Genomic DNA, 22,437 nt, shown 5'->3' with positions numbered 1-22,437 from the left:
TACAAAGCTCACGATCACATAAAGATCACACCATGGGAGAGAGAGATGAACCACATAGCTACCGGTAGAGCCCTCAGCCTCGGGGGAGAACTACTCCCTCCTCATCATGGGAGTCAGCAGCGGCGATGAAGATGGCGGTGGTGTCGATGGAGATGACTCCGGGGGCAATTCCCCGTCCCGGTGGCGTGCCGAAACAGAGATTTTGTCCCCCGAAACTTGTCGTCGATGGCGGCGGCGCTGCAGAACTCTTCGTGGAATATCACTGATCGTTCTAGGGTTTTCGGAGACGGAGGAATATATAGGCAGAGAGGCAGCGTCGGGGGAGCCAGGGGTGGCCTCCCCACACCTGGGCGCGCCAGGGGTCTGGCCGCGCCGCCCTATGGGGTGGCCCCCCTGCTGGCCGCCTCCGACTCTTCTTCGATGTTCTGGAAGCCTCCATGGAAAATAGGGCTGTGGGCTTTTGTTTCGTCCAATTCCGAGAATATTTCCTGTGTAGGATTTCTGAAACCAAAAACAGCAGAAAACAGAAACTGGCGCTTCGGCATCTTGTTAATAGGTTAGTACCGGAAAATGCATCAAAATGATATAAAGTATGAATAAAACATGTAGGTATTGTCATAAAACTAGCATGGAACATAAGAAATTATAGATACGTTGGAGACATATCAGAGGACGCATCGTTAGATAGTGGGCTTAGGTTGTCAAGTATTGACTCTTCTTTGTCACCGGCATCCTCTTGCTGATTCTGAGCATTGTTGTCTCCGACAACCTCTTGCTGATCCGGAGTAACGATGTTTCCGGCAGCCTCAACCTGCATGGGTCCAGCTCCATCCTGAGGAGGGATGGTTCCTGCGGTATGTGCGAGGAAGTGCGCGACGTGACACCTTTGCTTCTCTAACACCTGGCAGACCCAGGCGGATCTGCATTGGTCTTCCACCGTTATTTCCCGCTCAGGGGCGGATTGGGTGGGTTTTGAAATTTGTAGATCTAAGGCGGAATCTTCCTTAGGAAGTTCGTGCGACTCAGATCGGATCTTCGCGACTGCGTCCTTCTCAGCGGCAGTCGCGTCAGCGTGACTTACCAGGGCGTTTCTGTCGGAATCGATGGTCTCGCCGATGAAGATGTGAATGCCGCCGATCGAGATGATGGAGAGCTTGACGGGGTCGGTTTTAGCCGGAATCCAGCACTCGTCCTGGGGGGACGATCGGAAAGTTCCCGGCGTAAAGGACACGCCCCACAGCGATGGAGTTGTTGAAGCTTCCCATGGCGGAACCCTCCCGGTTCCGCCTTCCGGACACCGCTGGCCCCACGGTGGGCGTCAACTGTCGTTGCCTATTCGATGGTACCTCGGAGGAGGGATCCTCGCGAGGGGGAGAAGAAGTAGGGGCCATCGGGCGGAGAGTCCTCAGGACGGTGGTACGCGATTTAGCCAGCTTCGAAACACCTGCACGATGATAGGGCATGTCAAGGATCCACCTTTCCTTATACGTCGTACTGGATCCGGCTACCCCTGATGAGCCAGGCAGGATCCGACTTCCAGGGTTGGTCGGTGGATCCGGCTCCTCGTTCCTGGGTTGGACTTCATCCATCTTGATCTATGATACGTCTCAAACGTATCTATAATTTCTTATGTTCCATGCTACTTTTATGATGATACTCACATATTTTATACACATTATATGTCATTATTATGCGTTTTCCGGAACTAACCTATTGACGAGATGCCGAAGTGCCAGTTCCTGTTTTCTGCTGTTTTTGGTTTCAGAAATCCTAGTAAGGAAATATTCTCGGAATTGGACGAAATCAACGCCCAGCATCTTATAATTCCACGAAGCTTCTAGAACACCGGAGAGGCACCAGAGGGGAGCCAGGGGGCCCCACACGCCAGGGCGGCGCGGCCAAGGGGTGGGGCGCGCCCCCCTATTGTGTCGTGGCTCCGTAACCCCTCCGACTCCGCCTCTTCGCCTATTTAAAGCTCCCTGACCTAAATCTTCGATACGGAAAAGCCACGGTACGAGAAACCTTCCAGAGCCGCCGCCATCGCGAAGCCAAGATATGGGGGACAGGAGTCTCTGTTCCGGCACGCCGCCGGGACGGGAAAGTGCCCCCGGAAGGCATCTCCATCGACACCACCGCCATCTTCATCAACGCTGCTGTCTCCCATGAGGAGGGAGTAGTTCTCCATCGAGGCTAAGGGCTGTACCGGTAGCTATGTGGTTAATCTCTCTCCTATGTACTTCAATACAATGATCTCATGAGCTGCCTTACATGATTGAGATTCATATGAGCTTTGTATCACTATTCATCTATGTGCTACTCTAGTGATGTTATTAAAGTACTCTATTCCTCCTCCATGATGTAATGTTGACAGTGTGTGCATCATGTAGTACTTGGCGTAGTTTATGATTGTAATCTCTTGTGGATTATGGAGTTAACTATTACTATGATAGTATTGATGTGATCTATTCCTCCTTTCATAGTCTGTCGGTGACGGTGTGCATGCTATGTTAGTACTCGGTATAATTGCGTTGGTCTATCATGCACTCTAAGGTTATTTAAATATGAACATCGCATGTTGTGGAGCTTGTTAACTCCGGCATTGAGGTGCTCTTGTAGCCCTACACAATTAATGGTGTTCATCATCCAACAAGAGAGTGTAGAGTGGTTTTATTATGTGATCAATGTTGAGAGTGTCCACTAGTGAAAGTATGATCCCTAGGCCTTGTTTCCAAATACTGCAATCATCGCTTATTTACTGTTTTACTACATCTTTACTTCCTGCAATATTACTACCATCAACTGCACGCCAGCAAGCTATTTTCTGGCGCCGTTACTACTGCTCATATTCATTCATACCACTTGTATTTCACAATCTCTTCGCCGAACTAGTGCACCTATACATCTGACAAGTGTATTGGGTGTGTTGGGGACACAAGAGACTTCTTGTATCATGATTGCAGGGTTGCTTGAGAGGGATATCTTTGACCTCTTCCTCCCTGAGTTCGATAAACCTTGGGTGATCCACTTAAGGGAAACTTGCTACTGTTCTACAAACCTCTGCTCTTGGAGGCCCAGCACTGTCTACAGGAATAGAAGCGTGCGTAGACATCAATCTACAGCAACTAGGCCGCCCGATGGGCCATATGCCACTATCACCGTCTATGGGCTACCCGGACTTGCCGGATCTAGCCACCGTCGATGGTATACCCATAAAGTATACCCACAACACTACTTTTTGTTCGGAACGAACCCCTACCTATATAGACCGGACTGTTTTGGTTCGGATCAAACTCTTCTCTATTCTCTATGTACCTGCTAATGTGGGCAACACGGTTGACAATGGGCGAAACCAACGCGTGACGGATGATGGAAACTTTCCGGACCAAACCACTTTGTACTTTATTATTAGGTATAGATTTATTATACTCCCTCTGTCCGTTTTTAGGTGACCGACCGACGTTTTTTCGAAAACCCCCCTAAGCATTTTCCGACCAAACGCGCGGTCCAACCGGCAGAGTCTCTTCCGCGCGACCTTTCCTTCCGCGTCACAAGCCCCGACCTTTTCTTCCTCGCGCTCGTCGACGGCGTCCGCCACCCGACGCCGCTCCCCCTCCGTCCCCACGCCTTTTCCCTTGCTCGTGACGCCGTCACCCTCTTCTTTCGCGTCTCCGCCGCTCTCTCCTTCTCTCGAATCGCGACCACTCTCATCCTCCCGTGCCCAGCAAGTTCATGCTAAAAATGGGGATTTTTTTCCTCCGGATCTCTCATGGCGGCGGTGTTGGCAGCATGGCGGAGCTACAGCTGGTGGCGGCTTGTGGAGATCCAATCTCGCTGGTGCTGCTGGTGGTGGATCGACGGAGCTCCAATTAGGTGGTGCTGCTGGATCCGCCCAAGCTGGAGCTAAAAATAGCCACTTTGCTCTGGATCCGCCAAAGCTGGTGCTGCTGGCGGTATAGTTCGTCCGCCGGTAGCAGTCGTGGGCGCGGCAGTCGGCGGCGGCGTGCCACATCAACTTCATGGTAAGGTACGTATCCTGCCGCATATCTCAGATATGTCTTCTTCTCCCTCAATGCTTACACGGCTCTGCAACTCTCTTTCTTTTAATTTCTAGTCTAAACCATGTTGCAATTTGTGTCGAGGAGAATCAATGGATGCTGCAATTTCTGTGAACTATGGGTTATCTCAAATCTTTTTGGGTTTCTCTGTAAGAGATTTATGAACCAAGGATGATGTAAGAGATTTATGAACCACTGAATCCAAATGTTGATATTGCAGTTTATGAACCACTGAATCCAAATGTTGACATTGTAATCTTTATAGCACAACTATACCACATATGCTTGTGATGAAGCATATATAGTCTGATACTCCACAGGAGTAGCACATAGTCAATTAAGTTGATCCAAAAACACATCAGAATGGTTGCTAGTGTGAGTGCATCAATGGTTGATGCATCCTGTCCATTAATCTTTCAAAGCTATCCTGGGTAACAACCCTGAGTTATGGAATGATCTTGATAAAACTTGCAAATTTATTTTCCACTGTTTTGATGTGGATGTTCTAGAAACAGGGGAGGTCATGCCAATTTTTGCTGATTAGTTGGCTTGACTATTTTCTTATAGCAGAGAAAATTCTTAGATTTTCCAAGAGAAATATATTGCGGCAAACCTGAATTGACAAAGTAATCTAAGCCTCCCTGGTATCATTCATATCGTGGTGAACCTGAACTTGATATTGCAGGAAAGAAGTGGTTTCAGTCACACCAACGTTTCTCAATAATTGAACTTGTGCACATTTCTCCAGAGTATAAATCTCAGCATCGCTGATGTAGTCAAATGGGGATACCATACAGGCACCACATTTCTCCAGAGTATTAATTAATAGTCTGTCTACTAATAATAGTCTGTCAACTAGGTTTTGAAAATATTTCAACAAAGCACCACATTGTGTGAATCTAGTCTATTCAGAAAGCATTTTCTACGTGCAGATGTCATGCTCCTCATTAACTGCGATGCATTCTGATCCAGGGAAGAGCTTTTCAAATATTTAGACGCAGATGCATCCTTTGGTTTCTTCACCTTCAGAGGCATCAAGGGAGTATCATCCTCATCTGTAAATGAGACAGTAAATGAGACATGCAGTAAGGAATGATTAGGCTAAGAAATAAATCCTTAAGTTCTCAAAGGCCTAGAAATAAATCCTTACCTAAGTTCTCAAAGGCAAACACATTATGGTCATAAATAGAGTACATCCTCTTGGGGCGTGGAGGTGGAGTCGAGGGTCTCTCCGGGTTGGTGATTTTAGTAGCACTTGGGGCACACCTTGGCATCACATCTTTATTATCCAAAACTGACATAGGAGATGCACCACTGCCAGCTTCCTGTAGCAAGCTTGAGAACCACGGAAACATGCCCTGTCTAACATAGAAGAGCATATATGCTTTTTGGTGTAGTGCACTTGTCTCAGTAATTGAATCAACCTGCAACACAATCATGACTTTTACAAGGTGAAAACGCTCTATCGTGAAAAGAAAGAGCAAATGACTTGTGACACTTACAAGCGAGTCGTTCATCAAGTGCCAACTGCTTGGTGAAGAACGAATGGCGCATACATAATGGCCAAAGCTAGGTAAGCCAGAATGCTTAACAACGCCATAAAGATCATATTTTAGGTCCTGATGCATGTGAAAATACATGCAAAACATCAAAATATGCTTAGTGATAATCCTACAAGACGAGAAGAGCACAAAAACTCACTTCCTTGTCTGGATTACTGTGGAATGGCTTCAAATCAAGTTCTGATGGGTACACCACATGTTTCTCAATCTTTTCAATGGAACCATCAAGTATGGCGAAGCGCTTTAGTTGAAATGCAAGGACATCTGGTGCTTTATCAAGTTGAAGTTGCTTGTCCTTAGAAACTTGACCATTACAACTTCCACATGTGAGCTTGTTCATAGCATCACCGATTTGCTCCACCTTAGTAAAAGATTCCAATGCAGCAGCAAGGTCATCAACCTGATCAATCTCCAAGCTAAGATCAAAGAACGGCTCGAATGTCTCCGAGCAGTGGCCACATCCACGGCATGTCAACTATACGAATAGGATTGCATTAGTTGGAACACAAGTGCAAAGGCAACAAATAAGCAATGACAAACAACCAAAGACAAAGTATACATACATGGCTTTTCATTCGACCACCAAAAACCTGCTTGACAATACTTTCATCGTCAATAAACGAGGGCTTCCCCTTTGACTTGGGATCAAGGGTACACTTATGCAAATTATCCAACAAGCAACGAAGGAACTCATGTGCATCCTCTTGTTGTCCTGGTAAAAAATCTGAAGATAATTCTGGCAAATCTTGTCAAGGAATAGACAGAATTTAAAACATTGCTTGCTTGTTGTTAAGAGAAAACGAATGCTCAATCCAAAGGATACTGCTTAAATTATCTTTGAACCTTGTTGGCACTAAAACAGACCCAGACCTTTGAATCGATTCTGCCATATGTTCTTTAAGGGCGCAGAAAGAACAGAACCCATCTTCATCATCTATATGGTAACACTAGAACAAATCATGCAAAGCAAAGAAAAATGGATTTGGCGGCATTTTAACAAAACAAAAAGCTATTTACAGAAACAATACATACATGAGCATGGAGTGGAGTGGTAAGTGCAACCGAGCTTCTTCAGAAGTGGGACAGTATGAGTGAGGCACTGAAGAATTGCATTTAGAAAACATGTGTTACCCAAATTCCAAAGACCAGCTCCCTGCACAAAGGAAATATTGGGCTCCAACATATGACATCACTAGGAGTATTAAAATGTTACAGTAGGACTATTACGTACCACTAAATGGGGTTGTCTCAATGAAATGGGCGGTGAGTGCTGCTTAGTTTCCACCTGCATAAATTTCAGAATTCAAACTCAATTTATTTTCTATGAGCAACAGATAATGTAAACACTAGTTAAATTTTAAGTACCTCTGCTGCTTGTATAAGGTTTCTGATCGTAACAAGTAGGTTCGCCGGGATTGTTAGAGCAATTCCAAGACGTCCTTCTGCCTGGAGCCTGTCCTTATACAAGTGGGAGATATCGTAGCCTATCCCTCCTGCTTTGTTCATTATCCAAATCATACATGATTGCAATGTCAGGAAGCTTCGAGACAGTTTGTCGACCTCGTACAGCTTATATTCTCCCTCCACACCTTCTATCAACTCCCTTATATTTCTTGGTGATCTCGTATCAGTGAGTGACTGCAGGGGGCTATTTGGAGGTTGCTGGAACAATTTGATGTCCAAATCAGTTTGTGCTACGGCGTGTCGGAAACCCTCATCATTAGGGAGAACGTGAGGTTTGGCATTGTCCTGCTGGATGAAGATTGTTCTACCTTCATCCTCATCAGGCCACTTGTCCTGGATGGCAGGAATCACTAGCTCGCAGAGGTAGTTCCTCATGACATCTCTGGTAACTTTCATTGATTTTAGCTCGATCGTTCCTTTTTCCCTATTCTTACTCTTTTTAGCAGCTGGAGTTTCCTTAACAAAGGCCCAAGTTCCAATCTTCCCATCAAAGGTGACTTTACCTTGGCCTGGCAACCGCCGTTAAGAACATCACTTTCCCGATGCTATTTTTGTTTTTGACGGTGCGCAAGGGTTTAGGTTCTTTGGGGTGTAGGTAGTACGTGTTCCTCTCCCTAGTCATAACGAACCATTTCTCATCTATGTGTACCATGTCTTCCATATCCTTAAATGTTGGCTCGGGAGATTGTAATGAGTTCTCATTGAGCATCGCAAGGCAGAATTTTAATCTCTGGATCTTATTTGCTTCCGTCATCAACGGCTTTAGGCTATTCGTGTGGCGTTTCAGCTCACCCCACTTAAACCTACAGTGTAAGGTTGATCGCTTAACACCCAGACACTTTGCCAAGGATCGGATCGTTCTCCTTTTATTCAGTGGGATTGTTGTTACCCTCGAGAGGTCCAAATCTAATCTCTTACGGCCAACATTACCTTTCTTTTTATTTGAAACATCAACTCGTTGCCCTTTTCCAATCTGTTCTTGGGCTAAGTTCCAAATCCTTTCGATTGTTCGTTTACTTGTGTTTAGCATGTTTGCTATGAGTTTCTTATCCGCCGTTTGAAACCTTCCATCTCTTCTTTTGATTACTTCCAAGGCAAAATAGGCACCATATCTCTCCTCATCTCTCAGTTCCTTGCCTTTCCGCTTGCCTCCAAGTTTCTCTTGCATCATCTCATCAGGTCGATCGGGGACACCTTCCAAGCCTCCATGTTGCTCTTGCATCATCTCATCAGGTCGATCGGGGACACCTTCCAAGCCTCCAAGTTTCTCTTGCATCATCTCATCAGGTCGATCGGGGACACCTTCCAAGCCTCCAAGTTTCTCTTGCATCATCTCATCAGGTCGATCGGGGACACCTTCCAAGCCTCCAAGTTTCTCTTGCATCATCTCATCAGGTCGACCGGGGACACCTTCCAAGCCTCCATGTTGCTCTTGCATCATCTCATCAGGTCGATCGGGGACACCTTCCAAGCCTCCATGTTGCTCTTGCATCATCTCCGCCGAACTCAAATTGAGGCCAAGGACACCAACCAAGCCTCTCTGTTGTTGCTCTTGCATCATCTCCGCCGAACTCAAATTGAGGTCAAGGACACCAACCAAGCCTCTCTGTTGTTGCTCTTGCATCATCTCCGCCGAACTCAAATTGAGGTCAAGGACACCAACCAAGCCTCTCTGTTGTTGCTCTTGCATCATCTCCGCCGAACTCAAATTGAGGTCAAGGACACCAACCAAGCCACTCTGTTGTTGCTCTTTCATCATCTCCGTCGAACTCAAATTGAGGTCAAGGACACCAACCAAGCCTCTTTGTTGCTGCTCTTGCATGTGATGTGCTCCACGAGTCTCATCATGTGATCTCGTTCGAGGGAATCCCAATCTCATCTGGATCAAAGGTTCGGAGAAGATGTCCTTCTCGCGCATTCTTTCATATCTCCACATACCTTTTGCACTAAGGGGTAGTTTCTTCCTCTCGGAAACAAGCTTATATAAGTTGTCGCCAACAATTTGTTCCATCATATAGCTATTGGAGAGCACTATTGGGTCATCATATTGGAGGCTCATCTTGTTGTCCATTCTCTTACGCTTGTTGCCCATATCCTATAAACATAAAAAGAAGTTTAACATGTTTCATACTTTTTCCATGTAAACATGCAACAAAGGAGCATTGAAAATGAGATGCTGTACTGCGGGTATTCTATAGCAACTATACTATGACATCTAACAGCAACAGGTTGGTGAAGCAATAAGGTCAGCTGAACAATGAGATGCTGCATCATGGAACATTGCTCGCATAAAGTGATAAATCTAGGTAGTTCAACATCCGACTGCTTGTAGTGGCTAAATCAGCATACTGTAGCTGTGACTTAGTCACACAAAGTCAGCATTCTGTAGCAAATATTGTGACATCTAACATCAACATGTTCAGCTGATTAGAAGTGCACAAATGTCCAGCTTATTAGAAGTGCAGAATTGTTCAGCTTATTAGCAGTACTGTGACATGTTGCTGTTCGTTGACTGAATTGAGACATGTCATTCAGTATCATTTTCTGAACAAATATTCTTGACTGAATTTTATTTATAGTAAAGCAATAAGTTGAGCTGATTAGAAGTGCACACTTCCTCACAGGTACTCCCTCCGTTCAAGCAATACTGAGAAACATGAAAGGAAGAATCGTTCGAGATCTTACTTCAGTCAAATTCAGGGGAGCAGCAGTGAGCTCCAGGACCTCAGATTCAGCACTAGCAACCAAGAGGACTTAAAATTCAGCACCAGTGAGCTACACGGGCGACCTGTTCATTGACCGGCAGCACAAAACTTGTTCCTTCACTGGCAGCACCAACGGCGGCGCCGCTGGTTCTTGGTCAGCGGAGGAGCACCAAGACGTCCAGGAAAACCACCAGGGAATCGAGAGGGGGAAAGGGTCCCGGATGAACAGATTATCACCCTGAAGCCGTTGAACAGCTCGGGGAAGCCTGAAGAGCGGCGACGGCGTCGAGCTCGACCGGCCACCGGAGTTGGAGGAGACGCCTGGATTCCTTCGATTCACGGATTCCCGACAAGCGTGGATCTATGGCGGAGATCCTGTTCTTCTCTAGGTGACGTAGATCAAGCGCGTGGCCTCTGTGGAGCTCGAGCTCGTCTCCTCCGGCGAATCCTGCGCCACACCTTCGTCAAAGCTCGCTCAAACTCGAGCACGTCCTGGAAGAGGGAAACGGAGGGCGCGGAGGCGGCGGAGGGCCTGGAGGGCGTGGACCTCGAAGAGGAGGACGGAGGGCGAGAGGTCCTCGACGACCTCCTTCCTCGCCCCCGTCGATGGCGGACGGCGGGCCGGTCGGGGAAGACGGTGGTTTGAAATCCGAAATTTAGGACTGCTTTTACACGGTTTAGATGTAGTAGGGGGGTTTTCGAAAAAACGGAAATGAACTAAGAGCATCCCCACTCGTTGGCGCTCCCCACGCCCAAATCCTGACGAAACAACCGCCGGATTGGACGAAAATAAGTCGTGGGGAGTACCGTCTTTCCAGTCGTCCACCCGGAGTTCGGCGGATAGAGTTTAAATTCAAACAAACCGCCGTCCCGCGCTACAAGTACGGCCAGTTGATCGGCAAAAGGAGCAAAAGGATCAGCCACAGATCGGCGATCGGAGGGAAATTACACGGAGACAGGCTCGTCGGCAGTCCCGGCCGGCACGACGGTGTCCGACGGACCAGTTTCCTCACACGTCGTGGCCGAAGCGGCTGCGGCGGCCGACGATGAAGCAGCGGCAGTGGACGTCGAAGCAGCCGCAGTCGACGAGGTAGATGGTGAGGCAGACGAGGTAGGAGCCGGCGGAGACGACGAAGGACTGGCCGGAGTGGCTCGGAGGATGTCGCTGCGGTGGCCCTGGTACCAATTCCTCGTCTCCTCGTCCATCAGTTCCATGTCGCCGCCGCCCATGAGGAACGCCAAGTCTGTGTTCCTCTTCTTCGCCGCCGCCGTCGTCTTCAGCAGGGCGATCCGGACGCCTTGGTTGGCGAGCATCTCCCGCCACCTGCCGTCGAACTTGTCGTTCCTCCCGTCGGCGTGCGTCCTCAAGTCGGCCCAGCACTTGTCGATCGACGCCTGCATCCTGTCGGCGGGATTGCCCGTCTTTTTGAGCTCTTTGAGCTTCTTCTGGCCGAGTTCAGGGCGCCCTTCCGCCGCGCTTGCCGCCGGAGCGTCGGGGTTGTACTGCTCGGTCTTGCTCTTCGAGAGGGTCGTGCGGACTTCCTTCCACTTCTCGCACTTCTCGAGGCGGGCGTAGACGTTGAGGAACTTGAACGGCAGGCCGGTGTCGTCCGTGTACATGTCCAAAGCTCGGCGCAGCTGGGGAAAAAAGAGCACGGCGATACGGGTGTTGACTGCCAAAACCCACCGGCGGGCAGCGGCCTGTCAACACAGGTAGAGCCGGGAAGAGCCTAGAGCTGCGGCTGGCTGAGACCCCTCCGAGCGACGGCCCGCAATGCTCTTCTGGTCACACGCGGCGATGCGAAGTGCAAGGGCGTGCCACCTGACCTATACCTGGTCAGGAAGGTGATGGGGATGCCTCGCTTAGTTCCTGCATGGCATACACGTAAACATTAAATAAGAGCCTCGATCGGCTCTCAGGTTATCCTGTGAATCGGCTCAAAGAGCCGATCCACCCATGATTCGTACGGGGTGCACGAATACTTGGTGATCCTGCTTGATCAAGATAAAGCTAATGAGATCTACGACGATTTAGGGTTTTCACCGCATAATCGGATCATCCTACTCCAGGTTGGGCCTCGCGGCCACGCACGGTGCTCGTAAACCGATCCTAAACAAGGCCAAAAAACCAACATGGCGTTGATCCTCGGAACATCCTGTTTAGGACTTGCGAACGCCACCCTACGTGCCGCTGGATCCTCCCCCCCTTTGTAAGGCCTAACTATTGCAGATATTAAACTAATCCTTGCAGAGCAAGGAGCAATCGTAACGGATCAGATCTACTAAATAATGAACAAGCGGTGCCGCCCCACACCGAGATAGGTGTGAGGCGGCTAGACATGCAAGGGTTGCACTACGTAAGCATGTTATACGGAGAACTATGCTAACCCTAACACATCTATGATAACTACGTTGCCCGCCATCAAAGACGCTTCAGTACGGGCAACGCATGAACAACGTGGAGCTTGTGCTGCCTAGATCGCAAGATGCGATCTAGGCAGCATGTCGCTTACCTGATTGAAACCCTCGAGACGAAGGAGTTGGCGATGCGCCGAGATTGGTTTGTTTTGGGGTGAACGTTGTGTTGTTGTTTATTCCATAAACCCTAGATACATATTTATAGTCCAGGGGACTTTCTAATTCAGACGTGCAACTAACCGTGCACGAGTAAAACTCCAACTTCTAACTTAAGATACGATCTAATAAATTACAGATAAATGGGCAATCTAGCCCAACTTCGCATATAAGGCCGATCTTCGTATTCTCTCCATACATAACCTTCAAGCTTATCTTGATCGTGGCCCACCTCCAACTTGGTCGAATTCTGGTGATAACACATGCCCCCCTGGTTTTGGAATTGGTAATTCCAAAATCATTATCTTTCGTCGGGTCATGTCGTAGCAGAGCAGAACCATTGCAGCATTTTTCGTCATGATGCCCTGACTTCTCAACTGTTCCGCGTGATTTGACCGTTGTCTTTGGGCGCTGCCTCCTCGAAAACTGCTGTGGCATTGAATTTTTTCACCATAGCCCCCTTTTATTTAACTGCTCTGAGCAGTTCGCCACTTCATCATCCTGCTCTGCTCTGGCCATCGGCACCAAAAACCTCTCTCCTCCCTCAGCCATGTCGTCTTCTTCCTCGTCTTCCGTCTCTCTCCAATCCTCTTCCTCAAGCGAGTTGGTCCGAGAGCACGACAAGATGGAGGCGTACAACCGCCGGGCTCCCAAACATTGGGACAAGCAGGAGTGGGACTTCGACTTCGTGCCGGAGGGTGAGGACCTCGTCTGGTCAGATGGGGCCATGCCCCTAACAGACGGGGAAGATGACCTACGGTACCTGGTTGACGGAGCACTGGAGAGCGGCGACGACGACCCTCCCTTTCGGGGTAAATTCACATCTGTCACCAAAAGAGAAGAAGAGGATGTCGAAGACGAAGACATCTCCTCTGACACGAAGAAGGGACAGGAGGACGACACCTCCTCCGACGAACCGCAGGCGAAACGCATCCGGGGCTGGGCTTGGTCAGACGAGGACGATGATGATGACGAGGAAGAAGCCTCCGCTGAAGGTTACAGATGGCACCGAGGGATTCGTCGACGGCAGCAATGAAGGCAGCTACCTCGGCGACGGCGAAGACGGCAACGATCCTTAGAATAGGGACCTACTAGCATAAGATTAGCGGTAGCAATCTGTCCCCTTTGCTGAACAATCGGCTCCTCTTTATAAGAAATCTCATTATTAATGAAAAATTTCTTTTGATTTTGCCAATGTTCTTTATGTCGACTCAGCCGATTTTCCTCATCTGACCTTGATGGTTGCTAACCAATGCTTAATGACCAGCGAGACAAGCTAATTCAATCATCCTTCCAAGTTAACTTCCAAGTTAGCTAGCCCTGCCGATGACAATAGCTCTGGGTGCAGCCGAATTAGCTTGTCAATTCGGTCAATGCTCGATGAGCCGATGGCAACGCATCGGTCTCTCACAATAAATTTCAAGATAGATCCATCCGGACTCAAACTCCCGGTCAAACAGGGCCAAGCCATAACCATGTTAAACTTAGCGGCAAAACTCCTGAAATAATGCCCAGCCTCCTCATTAACCATAAATTTCAGACATTCTTCCGCCGCATCCTTCTCTTCCAGATCCTCTTTGCCTTCAGGAGAGTCCTAGGACTATTGCTGGATCAATTCAAACGCCGAAACTGCCACTTCTGCAGAACAGGCATTACTTGTCCACAAATTCCCTCGTGATGGTATGCAGTGACGTTTTACAATCCTGCTCTGTTTTCTTACAGCAACCATTTCTCGAAGTCAAATCGAGATGCAGAGCTAACCGATTTCAGCAAAATCGGCTTCTTATAGCAAAGGACCTTTCGGGGCAAGCTGCCCCCCGAGCCTCAGTCGGGGCGAGAATAGCAGTGAGCCGACCAAGTCGGTCATCCTCGGTCTCCAACTCGTGATGCAGTATCAGCCGAGGCCCACAAAATCGGTTCTTCGAGTGAAGCAATTTCCATGCGAGCTGCCCCGAGCTTCTCCGACTTACATCTTGTGCCTGGCTGATCGGATCGGCTCGTCATCTTTGGCAGGCCGAAGTAACTTCTGGCGAGGATGCCTTTGAATTTCTGATGCCCTCCAAAACTCCGGACGTAACAACCCACTGAAGTAGCGACTACCAAGTCACAGCCTTGGCCAAGCCTTAGGCAAAAAACGTTACAGCCGATTGCTTCGTCATCGGCTGTTCTCCTGGTCCTAGAAGAGATATGCTCCCTTCGTTAGGCTCATCCTTACCCTGACTTGCTCTCGTCGTTGGTCAGGGTCATGACCCTCAAACTGCCCCGGCCGATACTGCAGGTACGCATACTCGCAAAGAGAACCCGGAGATCCTTTGAAGAGAAGATCCACTTCCTGCTCCATTGATCCTCTAATTATCACAGTCATACTTCTTGAGTCGATGGCCATGCATCGGCTTTTCGTGAAATTTTTTTTTTACCGGCCGATTTTCCTCTAATCGGCCCCTAGTGTTTCATTGTACACATGTTTGCTGCTCATGCTCATCTGACTATATGCCCCCCGAGCCGAATCTGCCAGGTGACTGCAGATGTCGGCTTTATGATTAGCAAGGGCCCTGCACGTGCACGGCGGCTCCGCAAGGAATCGTGCTGGCTTTAACCCGCCGCCGTAGCCCCTGCCCAGTAGATCGATGTTGAGCACAAGCAGAACATGTGGTAAAGATAATTCTGGCCGATTGCTGGAATCGGCCTCCATATCAATTGAAGCGCTGACTGAAGGTTCTGTAACGTCCCTTCATAGACTTTTGGGGCCGATCACAAGGATCAGCCTCATCGCGTTTGCTCATCGCTTTGCCTCAGCTACATGGTCAGGCCAGTGGATAAAACCAGCTTAACTCTTCCCTTCGTCACGTCGATGCGCTCGCAGTCGTCCAAATTGATACCTGAGAGGGGTTCTTGGCCTCTTTGCTTCCCATGCGTTCATGCCGGCCGTTGAAATTTCGGCTGAGTCATCGGCCTGACGACCTCTACCTCATCTCCATCCCACTGTATTATGCATTGGTGCATCGTGGAGGGAATGCAGCAGTTGGCGTGGATCCAATCTCTCCCTAGCAGAACAGCATAAGTGCTCGTGCTATCGACGATGAAGAACGTTGTAGGGATAGTTTTCCTTCCTACGGTCAGATCCACGTTCAGAACACCTTGTGCGTCAGATGCTGGGCCGTTGAAATCGCTCAATGTCACATTGGTCTTGATTAGATCTGAGCTAGAGCGTCCCAGCCGACGTAGCATAGAGTATGGCATGATGTTGACTGCCGCACCGGTGTCCACCAGCATCTTATTTACAGGCCTCCCATCGATGTAACCTCGCAAGTACAGGGCCTTCAGATGTCTGTAGCTTCTTTCTCGTGGCTTTTCAAAGATGACCGGCCGTGGGCCGCAGTCCAGTTGTGCCACAGGTACTTCATATAACCTTGGAGCACTAAACTCCGTTGGAAGGATGAAGACCATGTTTGTGCCAGCCGATGTATCTTCATCGGCTTTCTTTTGCTTGGGGCGCCACTCTTTTCTTTGCGGCCGACCTTCTTCGTCCAGGGTTCGCTCAATCCTGGCGGCCAGATCAGGTCGTGCCTTCCTCAACGTGTGCAGGTACAATCTTTCAGCTTCTTCCAGGATCTCGGCCTTCATCTGACGTGCTCGCTGTTGGAACGGCCGAAATCCTTTCTTAAGGGGGAGCCGATGCTCAATGATGCTCCTGTCCAACCCAGGCATCTCCGTGTAATCCCATGCAAAGCAATCTGGGTATTCCTTCAACAGGGCTATCATCTGTCCCCTGAGCTGTGGATCTAACTTCTTGCTGATAAAAGTAGGTCGAGGCTTATCCCCAGGACCGATGTCGACTTCTTCTAGCTCATCAGCTGATGTAAACCCGTACCCTAGCTTTCCGTCACCTGTGAGGTCGACGCCACATACCGGGAGAGCATGTGATACGGATACTACGGGCCGATCGCTAGCATCGGCTTCTACCTTGATCATCACCAAGATGTTTTGGCGGTGTTGGGGCCGATCGCATGGAGCAGCCTCTTCCTTATCTTTGCCACGAGAGCAGCTGCCCTCGCCTTTATCTCCATCAAGGGGGTGTCCCAGTTCTATCATGTTGACGTTGAACGAGTGTCCTGGTTGGCACCTCCCAGTGTAAGTACCGTTGGTCCTGCCAACGGTGCGCGACGGTGAATGAGGCACTCCCGGTGCCGCCGATGTGCACGACAACGGCAGACGGGGCTGGAGTGGCACTTTTCCTCGGTAGGTCCTGAGAGCTGGCTCTAATAGAGAGTGTTGATTCTTCATGACCTCCTTGACCATCCGAACGGCGACGTGCTCCAAAGTATTCACCAGGCTCTCAGAATGGAGACGCAACGAGTGAGCCACCATGCCACCAATCTCCTGGCGCACGGCCCTGGTACGTTCCTCTGACGGGACAGATAGATCCACTTCATCGAGTGCGCCTTCCGGTGAGAACCCCTTCCGCCTGACGCCATGTGAACGAGTTCTGTGATATGAGCCGATGAGGTCGGCTTCGAGGGTGGCCTTGGTTTCGTCATATCGCTTCTTGAGCTCGTCAGGCAGTTCCTCGTAGGTGACTGGCGTGCCGTCCGCCGCCATCTCAGATGTAGATGGCGATGTGGTTGATGTAGACGAGTGTCCCACCGGGCGTGCCAGAATGTGTTGACTGCCAAAACCCACCGGCGGGCAGCGGCCTGTCAACACAGTAGAGCCGGGAAGAGCCTAGAGCTGCGGCTGGCTGAGACCCCTCCGAGCGACGGCCCGCAATGCTCTTCTGGTCACACGCGGCGATGCGAAGTGCAAGGGCGTGCCACCTGACCTATACCTGGTCAGGAAGGTGATGGGGATGCCTCGCTTAGTTCCTGCATGGCATACACGTAAACATTAAATAAGAGCCTCGATCGGCTCTCAGGTTATCCTGTGAATCGGCTCAAAGAGCCGATCCACCCATGATTCGTACGGGGTGCACGAATACTTGGTGATCCTGCTTGATCAAGATAAAGCTAATGAGATCTACGACGATTTAGGGTTTTCACCGCATAATCGGATCATCCTACTCCAGGTTGGGCCTCGCGGCCACGCACGGTGCTCGTAAACCGATCCTAAACAAGGCCAAAAAACCAACATGGCGTTGATCCTCGGAACATCCTGTTTAGGACTTGCGAACGCCACCCTACGTGCCGCTGGATCCTCCCCCCCTTTGTAAGGCCTAACTATTGCAGATATTAAACTAATCCTTGCAGAGCAAGGAGCAATCGTAACGGATCAGATCTACTAAATAATGAACAAGCGGTGCCGCCCCACACCTGAGATAGGTGTGAGGGCGGCTAGACATGCAAGGGTTGCACTACGTAAGCATGTTATACGGAGAACTATGCTAACCCTAACACATCTATGATAACTACGTTGCCCGCCATCAAAGACGCTTCAGTACGGGCAACGCATGAACAACGTGGAGCTTGTGCTGCCTAGATCGCAAGATGCGATCTAGGCAGCATGTCGCTTACCTGATTGAAACCCTCGAGACGAAGGAGTTGGCGATGCGCCGAGATTGGTTTGTTTTGGGGTGAACGTTGTGTTGTTGTTTATTCCATAAACCCTAGATACATATTTATAGTCCAGGGGACTTTCTAATTCAGACGTGCAACTAACCGTGCACGAGTAAAACTCCAACTTCTAACTTAAGATACGATCTAATAAATTACAGATAAATGGGCAATCTAGCCCAACTTCGCATATAAGGCCGATCTTCGTATTCTCTCCATACATAACCTTCAAGCTTATCTTGATCGTGGCCCACCTCCAACTTGGTCGAATTCTGGTGATAACAACGGGTCAGCTAACGACGATGTACCTCGGTGATGCAGGGTCGACGGAGCATACCTTTTGCTCCATGTCGTGGCCGCTGATCGGCCGTTTCTCGCACTCCTCCTGTATGCCGTGCCATTTGCTGCACGCCGTCTGCATGAGCCCCCAATGGGTGGCCATTGCCTTGTCTCCCCGGAACACGTTCATGTTCGTCTTGTTGAAGTATGGATCGACGAGTTTGCGCTCCTCGTACGCCTGCTTCACTCGAAGCCAATATGTGTCGAACGACTGATTGGCCCCGATTATGCCGTTCATGGACACGGCCTTCCAAGCTTCGGCGAGGCACTCCTCTTCCTTCGGCGTCCATTTGATACGCGGTTCGGCAGGCGGCGAGTCCTTCTTCCTCTTCTTCTTCCCCTTCGACAGGTTGGCGGCGGCTTGTGTTGGCTCTTCTTCTTCCTTGTCTTCTTCTTCGACGGCTTGGCTTCCGTCGGCAACATCCTCCCGATGCTCGTTGCGCGCCGCCACAGCGGCCGTCGCCCTCTGCTCCTCTTGCGTGAAGAACCCCGGGCACGCAGCGGCGGCGGCCATGAAAAACCCCGGGCTCGCAGCGGCGGCGGCGGAGCCGGAGGTGATCATCTCGTGGATCTCCTCTTCGTTCGGCGCCGCCATCGCACCGAACGCGAGCGGCCCTCGTCGCATGGCCGGCGAGGTGTCCTCGAACTGGCCGCCGACGTCAAGCTCGGGCGGCGACGGCGTGGGCCTGGACGGTTGGACGTAGGCGCCCTCTTGGAACACGGCAGTCGGCGACGGCGAGTACAGCGAAGGGGAGAAGGACGACGGGGAACTGGTTGTACCTTGCGTCGGCCATTGGCCGGGGAACATGCTGCCGCCGCCCATGGCCATGCTGACCATCCTCGCTTGTTCGTCCTGGGCTGCCGCCGCCGCCCTCTTGGCGGCGGCTTTTTTCACCCTCTCCGCCCTGCCGCTTGTTTACTTACTTTTGTATCGATAGGTCTCGCAACCTTTACTGCTCTTGAGCTTTCACTTGCATGAGATAGTGACCTTTTGCCATCCTCCCGGTAGATCAAGCAAGTGGTGATTTATGTCTCATTCAGCTCTGTTTTTTTTGTTTCTCATCTAATGATTTATGCTCATATCATTCTGTTCAATTACCCTGCGAAGATCAATCTATGAATTCTGTAGGAATCACTAGTTGCTGACCCTTGTCTAAGATGTGAACTAGTTGGCTATAATTCCAAGAGATCATGACCTACCTGACAACGAGTGCTTCCTAATGTTTTGCTGTTGTTTCCTTAACATCTGGATGCAGACTACTTACGTTGTTGGTTAACACTAGATCGTCTCTTGTAAAAAAAAAGAACAGGTCCTACTATCCACTATCAGGCAAACAATTTTATACCTAATTGTTTACCATCACGTGTTCCTTTTCCATTTGGTTTCCCTTGTTTACACACATCATCCCAAGATTGATTAAGATATCACGTATACAGCATCATCGTATGTCCTGTGACCCATCGACTCTACAAAGACTCCACAACAATCAGCCCACCAGAATGTTCATTAAGCACAACTGTCATTGTTTTTGAGTACCAACTGTGAACTACGACAGTCCAGGAAAAATAAAGCATGCTATGCTGATATGCATGTAGTTCTGTTCTCAGATAATTGGAGGGATTTTCGCATACGTAGATGTATGGTTTCATTATGACCTCTTTGATAAATCTTTCTTTTTTATTATGTGTTTATATGCATCCTCTCTGTGATGGATTGTGTAGGCGCCCATATCCAAATCTTGTGTACCTATATGATCTGAAAGATATAGGTTTCTTTTGAAAACTAGGTTTCTTTTGTACATAGATTGTAGTGCTTGTCGAATATCTAGTGTTGACCATGGTGCTTCAGTCATTTGAATACAAACCTGTTATCTGTGATGAGTTATAGGTTAGCTTGGTCCTTGTACTGTTATACTATCTAGTGTGCTGATGATACAGTTGATGTCGGCCATGCTGCAAATCCTCTTGTGGATCAATGATTAAACAAAAGATAACCGGTATACTGACATGAAGTTGCATTTTATTTGTTGCTGTATTGGACTCTGATACAGAGACAGGAACTGCCAATCCTCTTTTATAAAATTAGTCTGTTTCATTCTGTGTTTATACTGTGATGAATAGTGTAGGAGCCCATTTCCGAATGTTGTGCACCTATATGATCGCAAAGATATAGGTTTCTTTTGGTAGGTCTGGGGCATGTTCTTGGTTAATACATTCAAAATCTGTTTGACACATCTTTTTGGTTGAAATTTTGCCCTTATGAATCTATCCATTATGTGTGTTGTGGTTACATTAATTTGACCCTCAGTGTCTTTAAATGCATTCTTAACTGACTTATGTGGGGGAACTGCAGGAGTCCGGTGAGCCCTGTTGGGAGCAAAAGGTCACTGATACAAAAGTAAGTTCTTGGTCTTGCTGGTACTAACCTTGAGATTGCTAATGTAGTTCACTATAGATTATGGAATTTCTGTTCTGCTAGTACCTACCATGAGATTGCTAATATAGTCATCTTGTTCTGAATGCAGATTGTCTCATGACCCAATTGAAGGACAAATCCAAAACAATAGGGAGAAAATTGTAGTTAATCCTTGCGTCTTGTCCAGCAAATTTTCCACAAGGAAGAGACCTGCTTAGCCACTTTGGAACTCCATGATTTATTTCTATATAAATGAAATCTTCTAGGGGGTACTCTGTTCTTTCCAGCTGTTCATTGTCTTTCTGTGTGAGAGGATTATTAACATTTCTCTTTCTGTGTGTATTATTTGAGTGATTGATAATTTCTGGAGAATAGAGATTGGTCTTGTCTGCCTTGACAGTGATTATGATTTATGAGAGTTGATAAAATGAAGCATAGAGAACAAGTATGCGTATACCTTTGCCCTATCTCAGGACGCTCCACGATAGTCTGATTGCTTGTCTTGTTTCGCTAAAGATTTGCATCGTCCCTTGGTTTTGACGCATGCTGGTTTGCTGGAGCGGAGTACGACATCAGGTCTTCTACCCTCTACACACTGCATGTGGGCCAGGGCTATTTGTGGAGCGCCCTGTCATTGTCTAGCTGTGCTGTGGTTTGGAAGATGTCTGCGGTGTGGCAGAGGAGTGTGTGCACCAGCACCGCGCAGGCTTTACCCATTTTAACGCTGCACGTGGGCCCTGGCTGTTTAGTGTCCCACCTGTAATTCTAAGTGTGTTTGTTTTCTGCAGTAACATATGCTATTTTGCCTACTGACACAGTTGCAAGTTGCAACTTGTCCTGCAATCGACCTGTGGCAAAGCTGCTGGCCGTGTCTGCGCGTGCATGCGCATGTCCAAAACGGTTGATGATGCATGTAGGCCCTCTATCTGCTAGGACCCCTTGTCATATGCCTTTTTAGGGCATCTCCAGCGGCGCGACGCATTTCGGACGCTCAAAAGTGGTCGCGAGCGTTCGTTTGCGTCGCCCCGCGGACGCCAAATTGACTGCAAGGGGCGAATTGTCCGTTTGCATCGGGGGCTACCTCCAGCGGTCCGACGCATTTTGGACATGCAACTATTTTTTTTTGCTACTTCTTTACAGTTTATAGTTGAATGATCAAGTTTAAACGCGAAAATGGATGTACTCATGATGTCATGTTGGTCAAATCGAATAGATTATAGCCTAAACAATTAACCGGATACGTCAATCGACTAGATTCAAACATATTTAACATACAAATAAGAATAAATTTAAAAACATATAAACTAAAACTATTTTTTGGCCTTCTTCTTCGAAGGCCCTGCGTCGTCGTCGTCGTGGAAACTCCTCCGCCTCTTGCTTGTCACCTCATCGTCCGAACTGGAGGACGACGCGCCCGTCGAGGACTTGAAACTGGAAGAAATGGCGTCGTCATCGTCGTCGTCGGTGAACGGACGACGACGCGCCACCCGCGCCAGCGCCCTGGACTTCTTCCTTGTCGCCGCCTTGTCGTCCGCCTTGGTGTCGGAGTCCTCCTCCTCCTCCTGGCCCTCCTCCTCGTCGTCCGCGTCGCTGGCAGCGCTGCCTCCGTCCTCCTCCTGGCCTTCGCTGCCATTGCCGCCTCCCTCCTCCTCGTCCTCACTCGGTGTGGAGCTTTGCGTGGAGCCCGGATCGCTTGGCGTCGTCGGCGATTCCCACCAATGGAGGAATCCGGGCGACTTGCCCTCGCTCTCCGAGTCGGACGGCAGCGTGTAGTCG

The 22,437-nt window shown here is 49.1% G+C and overlaps 1 long non-coding RNA gene across 1 annotated transcript; it reads left to right on the top strand.

Moving 5' to 3' along the window:
• Positions 1–19,253: 19,253 nt before the first annotated feature.
• On the top strand, positions 19,254–21,130 carry LOC127301253 (uncharacterized). The gene is made up of 2 exons (XR_007851953.1): positions 19,254–20,643; positions 20,771–21,130. It is a non-coding gene; the product is annotated as an uncharacterized lncRNA (long non-coding RNA).
• The last annotated feature ends 1,307 nt before the right edge of the window (positions 21,131–22,437 follow it).

This window comes from Lolium perenne, chromosome 5 (genome assembly GCF_019359855.2).
Source record: "Lolium perenne isolate Kyuss_39 chromosome 5, Kyuss_2.0, whole genome shotgun sequence".
Classification (NCBI taxonomy): Eukaryota; Viridiplantae; Streptophyta; class Magnoliopsida; order Poales; family Poaceae; genus Lolium; species Lolium perenne.
This window is presented reverse-complemented; position numbering and strand designations above follow the sequence as displayed.